The sequence below is a fragment of the Saccostrea echinata genome, unplaced genomic scaffold (genome assembly GCF_033153115.1).
Source record: "Saccostrea echinata isolate AGI-Se365-2 ecotype Australia unplaced genomic scaffold, CSIRO_AGI_Sech_v1 ptg000022l, whole genome shotgun sequence".
NCBI classification, from domain to species: domain Eukaryota; kingdom Metazoa; phylum Mollusca; class Bivalvia; order Ostreida; family Ostreidae; genus Saccostrea; species Saccostrea echinata.
The window spans coordinates 17732501-17751855 of NW_026889771.1; the positions used below are offsets into that span (position 1 = coordinate 17732501).

Sequence of the window (19355 nt, forward strand, 5' to 3'; positions counted from 1 at the left end):
CAGCCCCAGGCTTGTTTATTTATACAAATTATTTATAACTTGTTTTGGTATAAAATAAATTGAGAATAATATAAAAATGTACATGTACACAAAGAATAATGATGGGTCTGAATGATTTTCATTTTCTAATTCTAGGAGGATGGACTGACTCTAGGGGGTCCTGAATAAAATGTCAAGCAGATTATCACTAACACACTTTTGACACAGGTCATATTGTGATCATTTCCAGTTTCAGGATGAGGATGACTTCAAGGGGTCATAACCTTTATACCATTTAATGAATAATGACTCGAGGGAGAATATTACATATGGTTAAGGGCAGAGTTTTCAACCATTTTCAAGATACAATGTATATGATCATTTGAAGTTTTAGGGGTTGGGAATGACCTCTGGGGGGTCATGATCGCATATATCCTATTTAGTGTGTTATAATACAAAGATGACTTAGGGGCTTTTGCTCTAATGACAGCTATTTTATTGTTTCCGGTTCCAAAGATCGAGTGGAATGACCCCAAGGACTTGCCTCATTGTATAATTTGTATAATTGTGGCATTCCAATGATCTTTGACCCTTTTCCACCTATAGGCCCCTAACCATTTTCATTTCCGATTATTTTACCCCATTCTAGGCGCAGTGGTTAGAACATCTGCTCTAGAGTCGTGGAGTAAGGAGTTGTTCCTTAAGTCGCGGGTTCGAATCCACTGCGGGACGTGGAGACCAGTTCTTCGGATGAGACTGTATAAACCGAGGTCCCTAGTTGTTGGCACAAAAAAGATCCCTCAATGTTCAATGGCCCTAAGTGTCGAACATAGGTGATGGCGTCTCCATATGAACGAAAAATTCTCGAGAAGGACGTTAAACAACAAACAAACCCCGTTCTATACTAAACATTTAAAATAATATATTCATAATGTACTTACCGCCTGTTATAGGTACTGTTAACTTGATAGAATAATAAATCCATTTAAAACACACACTAAATATTAATAATCCCAGTGGTAATGATGTACATACACCGTGTGCAAAACAATAATGATAACAGTAAAAGCAGTGCTCGCAGTGTGACGTAATTCCACGCACGAGTCTAGAAATTTTCCAAAAAGGTGTACATTTGTAAAAATTTATATTATAATTACATACAATTTTTTTTCATAAGTTTGTGTTAAATCTATTCGAAATATGACAGGAAAACGGGTGAATCGTGGGTGGGGATTGATTTTTGACAAAGTTGATTGGGTCAAGATTTGGAAAGGGGTTCTCCGAGTCCTACCCAAATACTGATAAAAATTTGCACAAGTTGTAATTTTGGCATCTATTTTTTTTTTAAGTTCATCAAAAAAGCTATGCACTAAATTAATAATATTTGTTGTTTTGACAATTAAATTCAAGAAGTTCCAATTATGGGTAGAAAATTAACCACCCCCCTTTTTTACACAAATCTTTCAAAAATTCTCTCTTTATCAGAATTTACATTATTAGGTAATATCAGACTGGTAATGAAATATTTACATGCGCGGATCTAGGGGGGGGGGGGGGGGGTCCGGAACCTATATACGAAATCTATATACGAAGGCAACTAAAAGTGACCTTGGAACCCCCCCCCCCCCAGAAAACACGGACCCCTGTTAAGTTGGTACGAAAAGTTATACATATGAAGTTTAAAAAGTGAGCAGCCAAACCACCCTCTCCTCCCCCCCCCCCATCCATCACTTGACAAGCGCCAAAAATTTTTTTTTTTCAAAACTCAAAATACTCAAATATCCTATTTTGTGGGGTGGGGTGGGGGTGGGTTCCAAATTCTTTCAGTACCCCAATTTTATATGTACACTACTACATTACCTTTATTTGACTATAATGCAGCAAAAAGTGGGGGAGGGGGTGGGGGGAAACAACCCTTTCAAGAACATTTTCAATAGTAAAAAGGTCTGTTTCGAAAAAAGGGGGGCAGGCCCCCTCTGCCCCCCCCCCCCCCCCCCCCCCGATGCTACGTGCCTGCATTTAGAGGCAAACACATTAGTGCGGGTATTACTGTCTTTTGACAGCATCTATTTTTGTTTGTTTGTTCTTTTTTTTTTTGCTTCTCAGGAAACTGGGGGCTGGAAATTTTTTTGATTGAGGTGTGGACATCCCCCCCCCCCCCCCCCCCCCCCCCCGAAAAATTCCTGGATCTGTGCATGTAACTGAATGTAATGTCGACAACGGGAGATAACTCTTCAGAATGTGAAATTCATCTATTGTGGCGTCCGATGATCTTTGATCCTTTCTAAACTTTAACCTAACCATTTGCATTTCGGTTTATTTTACCCCAATCTATACTTAAACTTGTACTTACCGACTGTCATAGGTCCTGTCAACTTCATGAAATATAATCCAATTAAAACACAAAACGAATTAATTCCTACTGATATACATGTAATGATTGCACCATCAAAAATAATAATGGTAAAACTAGTACTAGTAGGGTGACGCAAGCCCAGTGTGATGTAGAAATTTTCAAAAAGGTGTTCACGTACATGTACAGTACAAGAACAAATTTTAAATTATCATAACAAACGATGTTTTAACATAACTTTGCCATCTAGGCCTATTTCCAAAAACAGTCAAATTGTGTGTGTGTGTTGGGGGGGATGGTGACAAAATTGATTGGGTTTGGCTTTTCAAGAAGGTTTTTGCCTAATCAAATACTAAAAAAAGTTTGCACATTTTGATAAATTCATTAAAATCGCTTTGTACTAAAGTAGTATTATTTGTTGTTGAGAAAATAAATTTAAAAAGTTCAATTATGGGCCAAAAATTTATATCCCCCCTTTTATCAAAACCTATTTTACATCGTTAATTAAATTCTGTTATTTCAGACTGGTAATGAATTAAGTAAAGGAAATACCTATAAGAGGCTCATAGGTCACATGGTCACCTGACCATTTTATGCTCGATTTTACGAAACATGTACTGTGTAAATTGTAGAATTATTTTGACTTTTTCTTTGGTAAGCCCAATATGAAGGAGTGTGCATTTAGAGGCAAACACCTTAGTGCGGGTATTACTGTCTCATGACAGCATCTAGTTTTTTTTTAATTCACCCTTAATTTTGTTAAAGTATGGCTAAAATTCACTCATCTTGAAAATATAGGTCAGGCCCCACCACCATAAAACTTTAAGAATTTTCAAAAAAAATTCTCAACTCAAGTCTTGAGAATTACTCAGCTAAGAATATTCTCAAATTCACTGCCATAAAACGATTTGAGAATATTCTCAGCTGGGTAATTCTCAAGACTTGAGTTGAGAATTTTCTCAATTTTTTTTTCTCGCGAGACTGTTTTCGTGGATTTTTATCGCTGATTGAAGGGGCCCGGAGGAGCTCTTTTTTGTCAAAAGGTAAGAAACCACATTGGTTACACGTAAATAAAAGATCACATTATTTTTGTCGTCTGCATTATTTATTGAACGTCATGGATGCAGAGGTTGTCACTGAGAGAAAAAGGGCGCAAAATTGGGGGGTGGATGAGGAAGCTGCACTTATTGAGGAAGTAAAATCTTGAACATCAGTTTTATTTGGGTCATTTAAGGGTAGTGGGAAGAAAGGAAAGGGGAAAGAAATCAAAGAAAAAGAATGGCAATCAATTGTGGACAAACTCAACTCGTACGTACTCTAAGCAAATTATCACACATTCTCAATAGCCTCATTTATCATGATTCTGAAAGTATTAAGGAAAGTATTAATTGTGAATCAGATGATCCTTTTCATCGATATAATACATACGAAGGTTTAGACGGTTTGCTATCAAATTTCTTATTTCATATTATAGCCCCCGAGTGTGATGAGGGAGAAAGCACATACATCTACCATATATTTCTTTCTTTTTTGAAAAAAGAAAAATTCGCGTCAACTACTATTCAAGTGATACTAGAAAAGACCTCAATATATGAAAGTCGCTTTTGTTTTTGCGAGGTATGCTTTTGATCGGTAGGCTAAACATTATGCTATGGTCTAACATACAGTATGTGCTATTTGCTTGGAAATACATGTAAATTCTACAATTGTAAATTTAAAGTAGGCTTATATTAAATTGGCATGCAAGATAACCAAACTTTTTGGCTAATGTATACACTAAAGGGAACTGCAACATTTCTATAAATAGATCCACGCACATACGAGTGAAAAATGTGGTGGATCTAATTCTTGTTCAGGTGTCACATATATTGTAGACGTACAATTTCCCATAATTTTCAGACAATTTGACACAAAGAAGCGTAAATTGGAAGAAATAAAGAAAAAATATTACAATATCAAGTCAAGAAGTAAGTTTAAGTAAAGGTGAAAAGAAGTAAAATTTTACTGTCACAAAATTTTGATTTGCTTAATGAAATTTTTATATTTATCAAATAAATACCCTTGAAACTCATACTGATATACAGTGAAACCTGTCTTATCCGACATGCTGCGGGAAATAAAATCAATGTCGGATTAGACAGTGTGTCGGATTACCCAGTGTTGAATATTTCTGAGCGTTATGATTGGTGTCAAATGACTTCAAAAACCATTTTTCATTAGGTTTAGAGTACACGTGTATTTAATTGTCAAAATGTTTGCATAATTGTGTGTTTCTTTGTTGTATAAAATATACCTTCATTAATTAGCATTTCTTTGAGCATTAGTAAACTCTGTAGTAATATACGATGTTTGTTTTTTTAATGGACAAAACAGATGGAACTGCCGATCGCTTCGAGATGTTGCAATTTAATTTTTAGCATTTTACTAAAGCAGTAGATGGTTAAGTAGATATTTCGTTTACATGTACCTTCTTTACACAGAGGTATTATTTTTTTTTCTACACTACATTTCTCTCCGAATTTTCTCCACTGTTTACTTCTCAACATAGACTGTGCTATTAATACCGTCACGCGACTTTTCATACAAACTGGACGTAACTCTAAAACATTGTGATTTTTATCACACAATTGTAATATTTTAAAATTTAATGGGCAACTTAAAGTGGTATTTTTGCTTCCGGCAAATCCTTTATGTGCACAGCCTTGCTTAATTCAGTGTATATATATACAAACCGGACGAAACTCAAAACATTGTGATTTTTATCAAACAATCGTAATATTTTAAAATTTAATGGGCAACTTAAAGCGGTATTTTTGCTTCCGGCAAATCTGTTATGTGCATAGCCTTGCTTAATTCAGTGTATATTAACCCTGAAATGAAACTTTTTCTTTTAGACAAGATGTACCATTCAACTTGTGTATTGTCTACATGCTACGTTCGCCGTACTCTTTTTTTTATGGAGATGGCTTTATGAAGGACTGACTGCATGTTTGATTTTAATTTCAAGCTAAAAATATTAATATAATCAAAATATCATGTACTCTTTTTATTTTCTGTCGCGTGGATGCTATTTCTTAAATGCGAGAATAAAACTGATAATAACAAAGAGAATTGATTGCCGAATTTTTTAATTAAAAAACTGATCATTTAACGCTTACATAAACACTTTCAAACTTACACGTAATTAACTATTACGGAACACCCGTGTAATTATGTCGGATTACCCAGGTGAAATCATAATGTAATTATCTAGTTTTGATGAAAAAAAAGCGCCGGAATTCGGAATGTACAGTGGTCGGAATATACAGTGTTTTGTTCTATGTAAAATTTAAAGAAATATTTGGGAATAAAATATGAGGTCGGAAAGTCCAGTGTGCCGGATTGCACAGTTGTCGGATTGGACAGTGGGCACTGTATTTAACTGTTTAGAAAGAGGAACTAGTATATTATTTGAATTTGTTTCCAAGCCTTCTAATTTGTTCAGTAAAATAGGTCAAGAACAACAAAACAAAACTGTCATCTCTTTATCTCTGGATATAAATTCATTTTGAATCTCTAAGGTCTTGTGTTATTTTTTTTTTCAATTAAATAAAATTAGATTGTCATTATGTATAATAATGAACCATGTAAAATGTGTTTATACAGGCAAAGAGAAGTTGGATAGTGCTAAAAGGCCCAAGACTGGAGGAGGCCCTCCCCAACCCCCACTTACTGCAGGAGAAGAGACATTCTTGAGGTTATCTGAGAGTGAACCAAGTGTTAGTGGTGTGGAGGGAGGAATTGATACAGATGGTAAAAACATTTAAAATAGTATTAAATTGTTTGACTCTCTTTCTCTCTCTCTATGATTTTGAACTTTGATGTGGGTTTTTTTTTATTATATATATTATTAAAGCCTCTACATTCCAAGTCTCAGAAGTGAATGAGAGCCAGCTGCAGTCTGCACAACAAGGTATTTTACAAGTGTAGCACAAAACTGTACTTGTGTGATGTAAAAATTAGTTCTTCCTTATAATTAAACAGAGTTTTAATAAATGTATATTAACTGTAATTCCAACTTTTCACACAAGCATTCTAATGTTATTAACTTTCTTAGTGTATTGATACTATTTTTCTTATTTAATTTACTGATTTGCTTGCATCATCTCAGTCTTTGCCAATGAATGAAAAACTGATGAATAGAATTTATTGCAGGTTCACAATGTCAAGAACAGACATCAAATGGAAAAGATACATTAAGTTCAGTTGATCATGGTACATAATTATACATGTACATTTAATTTCTATCCAATGTCATTTTTGAAAATGATAATAACATACTTTTGAATACAAATATCAGAGTGACTTCATTTTAAATGATAGTGTTATCATTTCTCAATCTCTTTGTTTAAGTTCCTAGGATGGTTCAAAATCTAAAGAGAAAAGAGAAGACAGGTTGGTTCAGTTAATTACATTTAATGGTACATGCTAATGTAGACTAATGAAATCCATTGACATTCTACTGTTTTTCTTTACAAGTTACAAATTTAGAAAAAGTAAACATTGTGGATATCTGCATAAATAACAAAGTCTTTTTCAAAAATAAAGCATTAAAAAAAAAATTACAAAGTCATACAAATCATGAAATGACCCCCTCATATTTTCAGGAATGTAAAAGGGAAAAATTACTTATGTTTGTATAATTATCTTTTTTGCCTGACGTATGAAAATAATAGATATCAAAGTACAACTTCTCAAAAATTAAAAATACATGGATGTTAAATTTTAAATGACCAAAACAAAAAAAATGAATAAATTAAAATGAAAAAAAAGCAGTTAAATTAAATATATCACAAAGATTATAGTTGTTGACTCATTATAGGTATTAATATATCTATGTCCTGAGCGACATGCAGTTCTTGTATATGACATAAGCGACGGTAGTTCAAAATGGCGGAATACACAATGGAAATAAAACAAAAACAAAGATCGGTTTTCATTGTGGTTTTATTTATGAAACGATTATCTTTTTTTTTCAACAGGTAGGGTAGATGTATATGACTACAACAGGTAGGGCTGACGTAAATGACTCTGAAATTAGAGTAATAGTAATAAACTTTGACGTAATTGGTAACAAAGAGTAATCAATTCAATTCAAATGGATCGGGAAAATGGTCCTCCGCACCGTGAAAATGACCCGGAAAAAAGGGGGTTGTATTTTGTTCCGATGTATTAAGCGCATCCCTAATTTTAAACAATTTTCTGAAGAAAAAAGTGCGGGCAATACAAGCGACTTTACGGTATGTGTGTGCAAAGTTTATGGCAACACTTGCTAAAAGTTTATTAAGTATTTGGATGAATTGTTTTAGTGAAGGAAGGGAGATGGTTAAAAATGATGTTTGTTCTGGGTCCCAGTGAAAGTGAGATGGGAAAAAGATTGCCAAATCACACAATAAAATAATTCTTAAAAATCATAACATACTGGAGGAGTTATCCCTTGATTTTAATTAAACTTTGAACGTCAAATTTGAAATTAATTATCGAGCGTCAATATGTCCAGCAATACAATTCCAGTGTGTCTAAAAGAAAAATGGGAATCCACGCCTTGATTGTGGTTTCTTTAAGCCCTGTTACACTGTCACAATTTAGAGCTATGATTAATTATGAATTCAAAAATTGCAGCAAATCGGGGTTCATTGGGGAGGTAGTCATAGGATACCTTCCTTATTCTTGTTTAATTGCAGCAAATTGCAAAACTTGGGGATTGTTTTGAGATTTTTCAAAACAATCATGGACACAGCATGATTTTTCAGTATTTGTAGACAACTGCACAACACTCGCATTCCACTCAGAACACTTATTCGTAGTAAATCTTCAACATTCTTGCGACTTTCAAGAAACTTCGTAGTACTCACCACACCGAGAGTGTCCTACAATAAAATGCGAGTGTCCTTCGAGTTAGTGCGAGAGTCCTAAGATTTACTGCAAGTGTCCTACGAGTTACTGTGAGTGCTCTTCTAATTGATAGGTATATAGTACGACTTTCCTGAAGATATGATACAAAAAAAAGACGACTGATGGCAAGTGCAGTACATTTACTGTGCAATTGATCTATGAGTTAACATAGCTACAGATAGCGATCACGTGACATTACATGTGAATTCTAAAGTAAGAATTTTTCGGTCCACTTATTCCGGAAATTCGCCTATTTCAATATGGTGGACTGCAGTTGTAAACAAAGTGCTCCGAGAAAAGTTCCCGGGAATAGTTACAGGAAAGCTCAGCAGTAAAGGTAGATCAAGTACATTAGAGCGAATGAGAGAATATAACATATCAACAAAAAGGACAACAAATATAAAACTTTTTTTATGAAATGGAATATTCGTATATACATGTCGCAAACGACTTACACCCATATTCCAAAGCAGACGACACGGCTGATGTACATGTAGATCATATAATGACATCAAATGGAACGAAGGATGAAGAGTTGTTGAGCTGAAGAACTTGACAGACCACTTTATATACTTACAGCCACAAGATAAAGGCAATCGTGTGCATTTTTACAACTTTAAAAACATTGTGGACTCGGCACTTTATTGTATCAATGCATTGAGCTTTGGGGGTAAAGAGGAATATAAAATGTGTAAGAAAACTTAGCGCTGCTTTTATGTTACCTGCCCGTATACAATATGTTATATGTACAGTGTGATAAATATATACATTCTTACGCTCAAAAATCAGGCTATAGCAACATATTTTTTAAAATTTCATAGAAGCTATCACGTACACTTATTCAATTGAAGACATATTCCAAAGAAAAGGCACGAAGATTTACTCATGACGTTTGGCGCAAAATAATGTATCTTGACCTGCCTTTCACAAATGGTCTGATGCAGTAGTTTAGAAGTACAGAAAAAGATTACACAGACATGTCTGTATTTGGAATTGCATAGAACAGAAAGTTGAATGCATAAAGAAACAAGAGGCCCATGGGCCACATCGCTCACCTGAGCTCATTGGCTAGGAAAAAAAGCAAAAATCAGTACAGTATTGAAAAGTTTACAGGGAGGGGGGTGTTGAATTTGAACTACCTGATGATGCTTTCATATCAGTATAACAAATGGCTTTGTTGTTCTTGAGCAGCAGATTTTTTTCCCATATATTCATTTGTAAAAATTTGATCCCCCATTGTGGCCCCACCCTACCCCCGGGGGCCCTCATTTGAACAAATTTCATTCTACACTACCCAAAGATGCCTCCATATCAATTTGACTAATCATGGCTTTTCTGTTCTTGAGAAAAAGACTTTTTCCTAAATATTCCTCTGTAAACTTTGATCCCCATTGTGGCCCCAACCTATCTCCGGGGTTATTATTTGAACAAATTTGAATCTTCACTACCTGAGGATGCTTCCATATAAATATGACCAATCATGGCTTTACTGTTTTTAAGAAGAAGATTTTAGAGATATTTTCCTATATATTTCTATGTAAAACTTGGATCCCCCATTGTGGCCCCACCCTACCCCCGGGGGTCATGATTTGAACAAACTTGAATCTACACTACCTGAGGATGCTTCCATATAAATATGACCAATCATGGCTTTGCTGTTCTAAAGAGAAAGATTTTTAAAGACATTTTCCTATATATCTCTATGTAAAACTTGGATCCCCCATTGTGGCCCCACCCTGCCCCCGGGGGTCATGATTTGAACAAACTTGAATCTACACTACCTGAGGATGCTTCCATAAAAATATGACCAATCATGGCTTTGCTGTTCCTAAGAAGAAGATTTTTAAAGATTTTTTCCTATATCTTTCTATGTAAAACTTGGATCCCCCATTGTGGCCCCACCCTACCCCTGGGGGTCATGATTTGAACAAACTTGAATCTACACTACCTGAGGATGCTTCCATATAAATATGACCAATCTTGGCTTTACTGTTCTTAAGTAGAAGATTTTTAAAGATATTTTCCTATATATTTCTATGTAAAACTTGGATCCCCCATTGTGGCCCCACCCTACCCCCGGGGGTCATGATTTGAACAAACTTGAATCTATACTACCTGAGGACGTTTCCACATAAGTTTCATCTTTCCTGGCCCAGTGGTTCTTGAAAAGAAGATTTTTAAATGTCGCCATTATTTTTTCACTTATTCCTAATTATCTCCCCTTGAAAGAGGGCGTGGCCCTTCATTTGAAGAAACTTGAATCCCCTTTACCCAAGGATGCTTTGTGGCAAGTTTGGTTGAATTTGGCCCAGTGGTTCTTGAGAAGAAGATGAAAATGTGAAAAGTTTACAACAACAACAACGACAACAGACAACGGACAAATTTTGATCAGAAAAGCTCACTTGAGCCTTTGGCTCAGGTGAGCTAAAAAGAAAGTAAACACAATAGTTTTTTTAGTTTTTATATGTAACAGATTATTTTCTCTGCTATCAGTTATTGTTATAACTCAAATAACAAATCCGATGTAAATCTACTAGTTCTTTTAGCTCGCTAATTTTCATCCTATAATTCCGCACTATAAGAAAAACAAGAGGCCCAAGGGCCTTAACGGTCACCTGAGTATAATACAACAATTTAGAGGATCCATAGAGTATAAAATGAACTGAAAGGTGAAGCTTTGTTGCCCAAAAGCAACAAAAATAGGGTGATCAGGATCAACAAAATAATTAGTCTAGTGTTCATTAACAGTACATAAATTAGGTTCTAATCTGTTCCCCCTTTATCACTCTCACCAGACAGTATATAAACAAACTTATAATCAGTGCTTCTGTACTCTTTTAATTCCTTGTTGAAATCTCTTACATTGGCCTCTCTTGGTCTTTGATGAACATTTAATAAGACAGGTTATTTTTGTCTCATTTTTATTTATCTGTTACTTACAAGTCTACCTGATCATTAAAACTATGAAAGTACTTTTCGTATTATACAATAAAAATTCTTGCATAATTCTCTGATTCTATTAACCTTTCAAGTACATTATTTACAGTGATTAATTAACACAAGTAAATGGCAAATGGGAATAACTCCTCTCAATAGAATACAAAAGAATAGAGCCCTGGCCTGGACCAGAACACTTGATCAAATGGTTCTGATGTTCAAAAATCTGGTAAAAATACCCTTCCTTATTAAAACTTATTAAAACTCTTTTTGCCTCTGATATGCCCAGGTGCAGAGAAGGTTTTTAAAGCATTAATGCATTTTCACTATATAATAAATGGAGCCCCGCCCTAATATCAGAACCTCTGATCTAGGGGTCATGAAATTCACAATTTTGGAAGAGGCATCCTCGCTTATCATAACCATGTATTTGTTTAAATAATACCCAGGAGAAGAGAAGAAGATTTTCAAAGAAATAATGCACTTTCACTATATGATCTATATAGCCCCGCCCTAGCACCAGAACCCCTGACCCTGGGGCTATGAATTTCACAATTTCGGTAGAGTCACTCTTGCTTATCATAGCTATATATTTAATTTGTTTAAATAATACCCAGGAGTAGAAAAGAAGATTTTCAAAGAAATAATGCACTTTCACTATATGATCTATATAGCCCCGCCCTAGCACCAGAACCCCTGACCCTGGGGCCATGAATTTCACAATTTTGGTAGAGTCACTCTTGCTTATCATAACTATGTATTTAATTTGTTTAAATAATACTCAGGAGTAGAAAAGAAGATTTTCAAAAAAATAATGCACTTTCACTATATGATCTATATAGCCCCGCCCTAACACCAGAACCCCTGACCCTGGGGCCATGAATTTCACAATTTTGGTAGAGTCACTCTTGCATATCATAACTATGTATTTAATTTGTTTAAATAATACCCAGGAGTAGAGAAGAAGATTTTCAAAGAAATAATACACTTTCACTATATGACCTATATAGTCCCACCCTAGCACCAGAACCCCTGACCCTGGGGTCATGAATTTCACAATTTCGGTAAAGTCACTCTTGCTTATCATAACTATGTATTCAATTTCTTTCAATAATACCCAGGAGTAGAGAAGAAGATTTTCAAAGAAATAATGCACTTTCACTATATGATCTATATAGCCCTACCCTAGCACCAGAACCCCTGACCCTGGGGCTATGAATTTCACAATTTTGGTAGAGTCACTTTTGCTTATAATAACTATGTATTCATTTTGTTTCAATAATACCCAGGAGTAGAGAAGAAGATTTTCAAAGAAATAATGCACTTTCACTATATGATCTATATAGCCCTGCCCTTGCACCAGAACCCCTGACCCTGGGGCTATGAATTTCACAATTTTGGTAGAGTCACCCTTGCTTATCATAACTATGTATTCATTTTGTTTCAATAATACCCAGGAGTAGAGAAGAAGATTTTCAAAGAAACAATGCACTTTCACTATATGATCTATATAGCCCCGCCCTAGCATCAGAACCCCTGACCCTGGGGCCATGAATTTCACAATTTTGGTACAGGGCTCAATGCTTATTACAATCATGCCAATAGTTTGACTGCTTGATGTCCAGGAGTAAAGAAGATTTTTAAAGATTGCATTAATTTTGAGGGTTTTGGCCCCACCCCTCAGGCCCCAGGGGGGCAGGGGCCACGAATTTCACAATTTTTGTTCCCCTTCACCCATTGATGCTATAAGCCAAAATTGGTTGAAATTGGTTTGCTGGTTCCAGAGAAGAAGCTGAAAATGTTCAAAAGTTTACGACCGACGGACGACGCACGACGACGGACGAAAACAGATAGCAATAGGTCACCTGAGTGACTCAGGTGACCTAAAAATTAACCTGCCTGACACTTGTTACTTCAGGGAATGAGTGCAAGGTAAACATCGATGATGGCTTGCAAGTTGCGCTAGTTTAGTGGTTTCAATATTAAAGAAGATGGTTCACTTAGGGCATTTTTTGGCCCTGTGAATTTTAGAAAAACTGAAACTGCTTGGTTTTAGTTGACAATGCATTATATATCATTTAGACCTTTGATGAATGCGTATCTATCAAAAATGACATAATTTTCTGGCTAACCAATGCATTATGACGTCATGAAATGCGTCATTTTCTTCATATCCTGAAAAATTCTCTAAAACAGCCAATTTTTAAAGCTATTTTTTGATATTTAATATATAGCATAACCTCTGATCTTAAATGTGTAACTATTAAATGATAGAACTATTTCTGAGGATTACAAAACCTGTTTTATTTTTTAGATCAGAGGGTGTGCTCATATTATTTCTCTTCTGTGAAAATACTCAAATATACTTGTTTTCCTTAAAATTCAAGAACATTGCAATTCCAAAAAGCCTGTTTTCCAAGACCTTGGCTTTAAGGAGAAAATTTTTAATAGGAAATGAAAGCACCAAGTCTCTACTTTATCTTGATATTTAAAATGGAACATAAAGTGTTAGTCAATAAATTGGTACAGTGTATATCTACAGGGCCATTTAATCCATAAAGAGAACCTAGCTCTTTTCGGGCAGCCGATCTTGGTTTAATCCCGACTCTATCTGAATTTTTTGCTTAAATTTAAGTTTTCATCTTTATCAATGATGTTGAACTTTTTTTTTCTCTTTGTGAATTCTGTGCTCTTTTTATTTTTTTTTTTAATAAAAAATCTTTTTAAAGACCCATGTTAAATTTTTAGGTGTCTTTACAATGAGCAGATATAAATGTAATTTTACGTGCAAAGAATATCACAGTTAAGGAAGGTTATTCGGACGGAAGACCTCTCGTTGCTCACAACGAGTATCTAGTTTTGTTAATTTTTATATATAATTTATGTATGTCTCAGGTCAAGGTCCCTGTTACAATATATTTTCCTTAGACTAATGTTATTTTTCTACCTGCTCGTATATGTTTGATTGAATGAAATTACATTTGTTCAATTTGAAAGATTGCTGATCAAATTTTTTCAATGATATTCTTTTTATTCTATGCAATGGAATCATGTGTATTGTGCAGTGCTATGTCAAATATATTTTTTTAGCCTCAGTATGCATGGCCAAGATGTTTTTTTTTCTGACAAACATGCATATTTGACATGTTAATACATGTAACTAGATATCATTGAGATGGTGGCCATCTCAAAGGGCCCCGCTTTCTGCAACAAACATGAAAATGCAAGGTAGCTAAAAAGGGTTTATTTCGAAGAGAAACATTTGTGTACTATTAAGGGATGTGTTGTTTGCTTCTAAAGGGCTTCAGTATGTTATCCTTGTTATAAAAAAAAATGGCACGAAAATCACAAGTGCTCCATACCCTCTATCAAAAAATGGCACAAAAATCACAAATGCTGCATATCCTCTATGAAAATTGTTGCATATCTTCTATCAGAAATATGGAAGGAAAATCACAAATGTTCCGTACCCAAGTCAATTGGTAAGGTTTGAGGCTGACTGGATTTAAGGGAAAGAAATCATGCACTGAACAAAGAGAGGCTATTTTTGGCCTTGACCCTTGATATAAAAACTTCATTCAAGGTCAATGCACATCCATTGACCAGTGGCACTCTGTGAGTAAAGTATGAGCCACATTGGACCAAGAGGAGAGAAGATATGCTCTGGACAAGGATTTTTCATATAATTCTGCTATGACCTTGATCTTAGACCTAGAAATATGGTTCAAGGTCACTGCGCACCCTTTACCCAAAGACACTCTGTGGGTGAAGTATGAGCCAGATTGGGCCAAGGAGAGAGAAGATATGCTGCAGACAAGAGATCTCAGATGGACAGACGGATGGAGGGAGGGACGGAGGGACGGACAGACTGATCACTATAGGGCACCCGCAGAGCAGGGCCCTAATTAGGATTGGACCACTTGGTACCTTTAGTTAATTAGCCCTCAAAGTGGCAAGATTTTGAGTGAGGAATAGTACTTGGACAAATTCACATAATGATATTAAAAAAATCTATTTGAGCAGGTTTTTTTAGATCTTATATTAGAAAATATAGAATTTGTTTGCATGAAAGTAATGAAAATTGTTAAGGTTGAAGAGTTTTTATATGTGTTTTCTTTTAAAATTACATTTCTATTCAAGTAATCTATTGTTGATCGAAATATAAATTCATATTTTAATTTTGTTTAGGAATGATTTTAAAAATAAAGCACATATTTAACAATTACTTTTTTATGGATTATTTCAATATTGGATAAAGTATGAGTTTTATAGTGACGGGAGAGGGGAGGTAACTCACCATGTCATTAGGCCAACATTTTTTTATTAAATGATTTACGGGAATTTTTTTTTTTAATTGGGTCTGGGGGATAAATAAAAATAAAATTCCATATTTTATGCAGTCGACTAAAAAAAAATAAAATTGGAAAAAGTGTCTGATTTTTTTATTTTCAATTATTCGATAAAAACTGCCAAATATATGGTGTGGAGCTTAAAATATGATAACTGCAACACAAAAATTAAAGTAGACTATAAAACCCTCATGAGAAATGGGGGAAATCTAAGGAATTTCTTATCAAAATATTCATCATAACCATAAAAAGATGACCAAAGAAAAAAATGTTTATAATGAGAACCTCACTATGCTTAAAGTACTGAAAAAAATCATGAACCAACAAGTCAAGAATGGAAAAAAAATGTTATAAAGAGAATCTCAATATAATATAAAACCCAGAATCATGTTGAAAACATGTATCTTACAATATAGCATATATTTATGCATATTATCAAACTTCTGAAAGCTTGAAAGTATTCACACATTAAATAGCGTTTCGTTTGCAGCGTCTGTTTATATCTATTCTAAAACTACCGTATTTAACACACAACAAAATACTTCTGAATTTACAGTCTGTACAGTGCTACATTTGATCTTTTTAAAATGTTACAAGTTTGAAAACGTTTCTTGGATATACATGCAAGTTAGATACGTCACATTTTATTCGTCACAAAATTCGAACGTTTAGTTTCGATTTCCATTCTTTAATCACATTCATCAGGTATCAAAAGTGTAAAGGAGAACTACTGTATACAGTACCCACAGCGAAAGTGACGGTCCTGTCAACATTATATCCTGTAGTAAAATTATGCTGATCATTTCTTCTATAACTCCAACTTAACTTCGTCATTGGACATACTCTAATTGATTTTTCCTATTAGTTATGGTTGACTTGGAAAAACTATCGTGTATAAGGACAAAGTATTCTCAACTTTTGTAAAATTTGACATTTCTGCATTTTATTATCATAGTGCACTTGCATTGACGATCGGCGGGAAATTTAAAAATAAAATCAACAACAGGGACTTTTATTTTTATTTGGTTTTAGCTGAAATTGCAGTCGGCGCTCCCGTAATTCATTTTATTAAAAAATGTTGGCCTTACTCTATGATTTCTCCTAATGTCATATAAATATTTTCATTAATCGTTTATTAGTAATTGTTTTGTACTTCTGATTTATTTCTTCTTTTTTTTCCCCCCTAATTTACTTCGTAATTTTTTTTTAATAGCACTCCAGTCATTATTCTTATTTTCATGACGGGAAAACAAAGTGGTGGTGGGGGGGGGGGGGGGTTATTTAGTTGTGGACCATTTGGTACCTTTATTAGCCCTCAATGTGATTTTTTGAGTGAAGAATGGTATTGGACATATCTTTCATATAATGATAAAAAATAAAAATTCTATTGGACAGATTTTTTTTAGAATTTAAAGAGTGTCAAATTTGTGTGCATGAAAATAGTCAAATTTGTTGAATTTAAAATGTTTTATAAGCACTATTCTCTTAATTTATCTCTGTTCAGGCAATCCATTGTTAAAATAAGTTTATAGTATCAAAATTGTTTAAAAATAATTTTTAATATTGAATGCCTATTGCATAATAAATTTTTTATGTGCAATATATATAATGATTATGATTTTTGTAGTGACTGGAAAGGGGAGTTAACTCATTACCCACTGGTTCCGTAATTAACCCTCAATGCCATGTTCATATTTCCACTAAATGTTCATTACACATTTCTTTGCACCATGTGAAAATTTCAGCAAAATCTAATGGGAGGTATTTTGGGGGTTAGGTGTCCTTAGCTACCTTAATATGATGTACCAAATGTTGTCTAATGTTAACCCTGTCAAAATTTTAAATCACCTAAAAAACAAGAGGCCCAAGGGCCTTAACGGTCACCTGAGTACAACAATGAAAAATGAAGCTTTTTTTCCAAAAGCAAGAAAAATAGTACGATTAAGATCAACAAAATAATTGGTCTAGTATCTATCTAACTGTCCCCCATTTATCACTATTACCATGCAGACTTTTAACAAAATATATATTTTAACCCCATATTATTACCTCTCACATTGGCCTCACTTGGCCTTTGAAGAACATTTAAAAAGATAAGTTATTTTTGTTTCATTTTTATTCATCTATTATTTCCAAGTCTACCTGATCATTAAAACTAAGAAAGTACTTTTTAGGTCACCTGAGACACTCAGGGACCTATTGCTATCCGTTCTCGTCCGTCGTCGTGCGTTGTGTGTTAACATTTGAACATTTTTAGCTTCTTCTCTGAAACCGCTTAACAAATTTCAACCAAATTTGGCATATAGCATATATGGGTGAAGGGGAACAAAAATTTTGAATTTCAGGGTCCCTGTCCCCCTGGGGCCTGAGGGGTGGGGCTAAAACCACAAAAAATAATGCAATCTTTAAAAATCTTCTTCTTTACTCATGGATATCATGCAGTCAAACTGTTGGCATGATTGTAATAAGCATTGACCCCTCTACCAAAATTGTGAAATTCATGGCCCCAGGGTCAGGGGTTCTGGTGCTAGGGTGGGGGCTATATAGATCATATAGTGAAAGTGCATTATTTCTTTGAAAATCTTCTTCTCTGCTCCTGGGTATTAAATAAACTAACTAAGTATATAGTTATGATGAGCAAGAGTGCCTCTTCCAAAATTGTGAATTTCATGGCCCCAGGGTCAGGGGTTCTGGTTCTCTGCTCCTGGGTATTAAATAAACTAATTAAGTACATAGTTATGATGAGTTATGATGAGCAAGAGTGTCTCTTCCAAAATTGTTAATTTCATGGCCCCAGGGTCAGGGGTTCTGGTGTTAGGGCAGGGCTCTATTGATTATGAAGTGAAAATGCATTAATTCTTTGAAAATCTTCTTCTCTGGTTATGATAAGGAAGAATGCCTCTTCCAAAATTGTAAAATTCATGGCCTATGGGTCAGGGGTTCTGGTGAGGGGGGGGGGGGGGGGGGGGGAGCTCTATTGATTATATAGTGAAAATGCATAATTTCTTTCAAATTTTTTTTTCTACTACTGGTTATAAAGTAAAGAAACAAGTGTATAGTTATGATGAGAAAGGGTGCTTCTTCTAGAATGGTGAGTTCGTGGCCAATGGGTCAGATGTTCTGGTGTAAGGATGGGGCTTTATTTATTTAATAATATGGTGAAAATGCATTTCTTTGAAAATCTTCTATGCTTCTGGGGATGTTCAAGGCAAACAGAGTAAAAGTTTTAATATGCAAGGGTATTTTTACCAGAATTTTGAACACCTGGACCATTTAGTCAAGTGTTCTGGTCCTGGCCAGGGCTCTATTAACTTGTATTCTGCTGAGCAAAGTTATTCCCCTTTGCCATTCACCTTTGATAATAAATCAATGTAAATAATGTATTTGAAAGCTTAATAGAATAAGAGAATTATGCAAGAAAATTTATTGTACAATAAAAAAAGTACTTTCATAGTTTTAATGACTTGGAAATAATAGATGAATAAAAATGAGACCAAAAAAAACTTATCTTTTTAAATGTTCTTCAAAGGCCAAGAGAGGTCATTGTGAGAAGTAATAATATGGGGTTAAATAATAGACATTTTGTTAATAGTCTGCATGGGAATAGTGATAAATGGGGGGGGGGGGCAGATAGATACTAGACCAATTATTTTGTTGATGCTAATCATACTATTTTTCTTGCTTTTGGGCAACAAAGCTTCATTTATCAGTTTATGGATCCTCTAAATTGTTGTATTGTACTCAGGTGACCGTTAAGGCCCTTGGGCCTCTTGTTGTGTTATACAATCAATGTTCTTGCATAA

General features: G+C 34.6%; 1 protein-coding gene and 1 pseudogene across 2 annotated transcripts in view; one reads left to right on the forward strand and one right to left on the reverse strand.

Moving 5' to 3' along the window:
- The window catches only part of LOC133190571 (phosphatidate cytidylyltransferase, photoreceptor-specific-like), a 217557-nt gene that overhangs the window by 143657 nt on the left and 54545 nt on the right, over positions 1-19355 (reverse strand). The gene's annotated exons all lie outside the window — the stretch shown is intronic.
- On the forward strand, positions 3425-6614 carry LOC133190574 (myb-related transcription factor, partner of profilin-like; annotated as a pseudogene).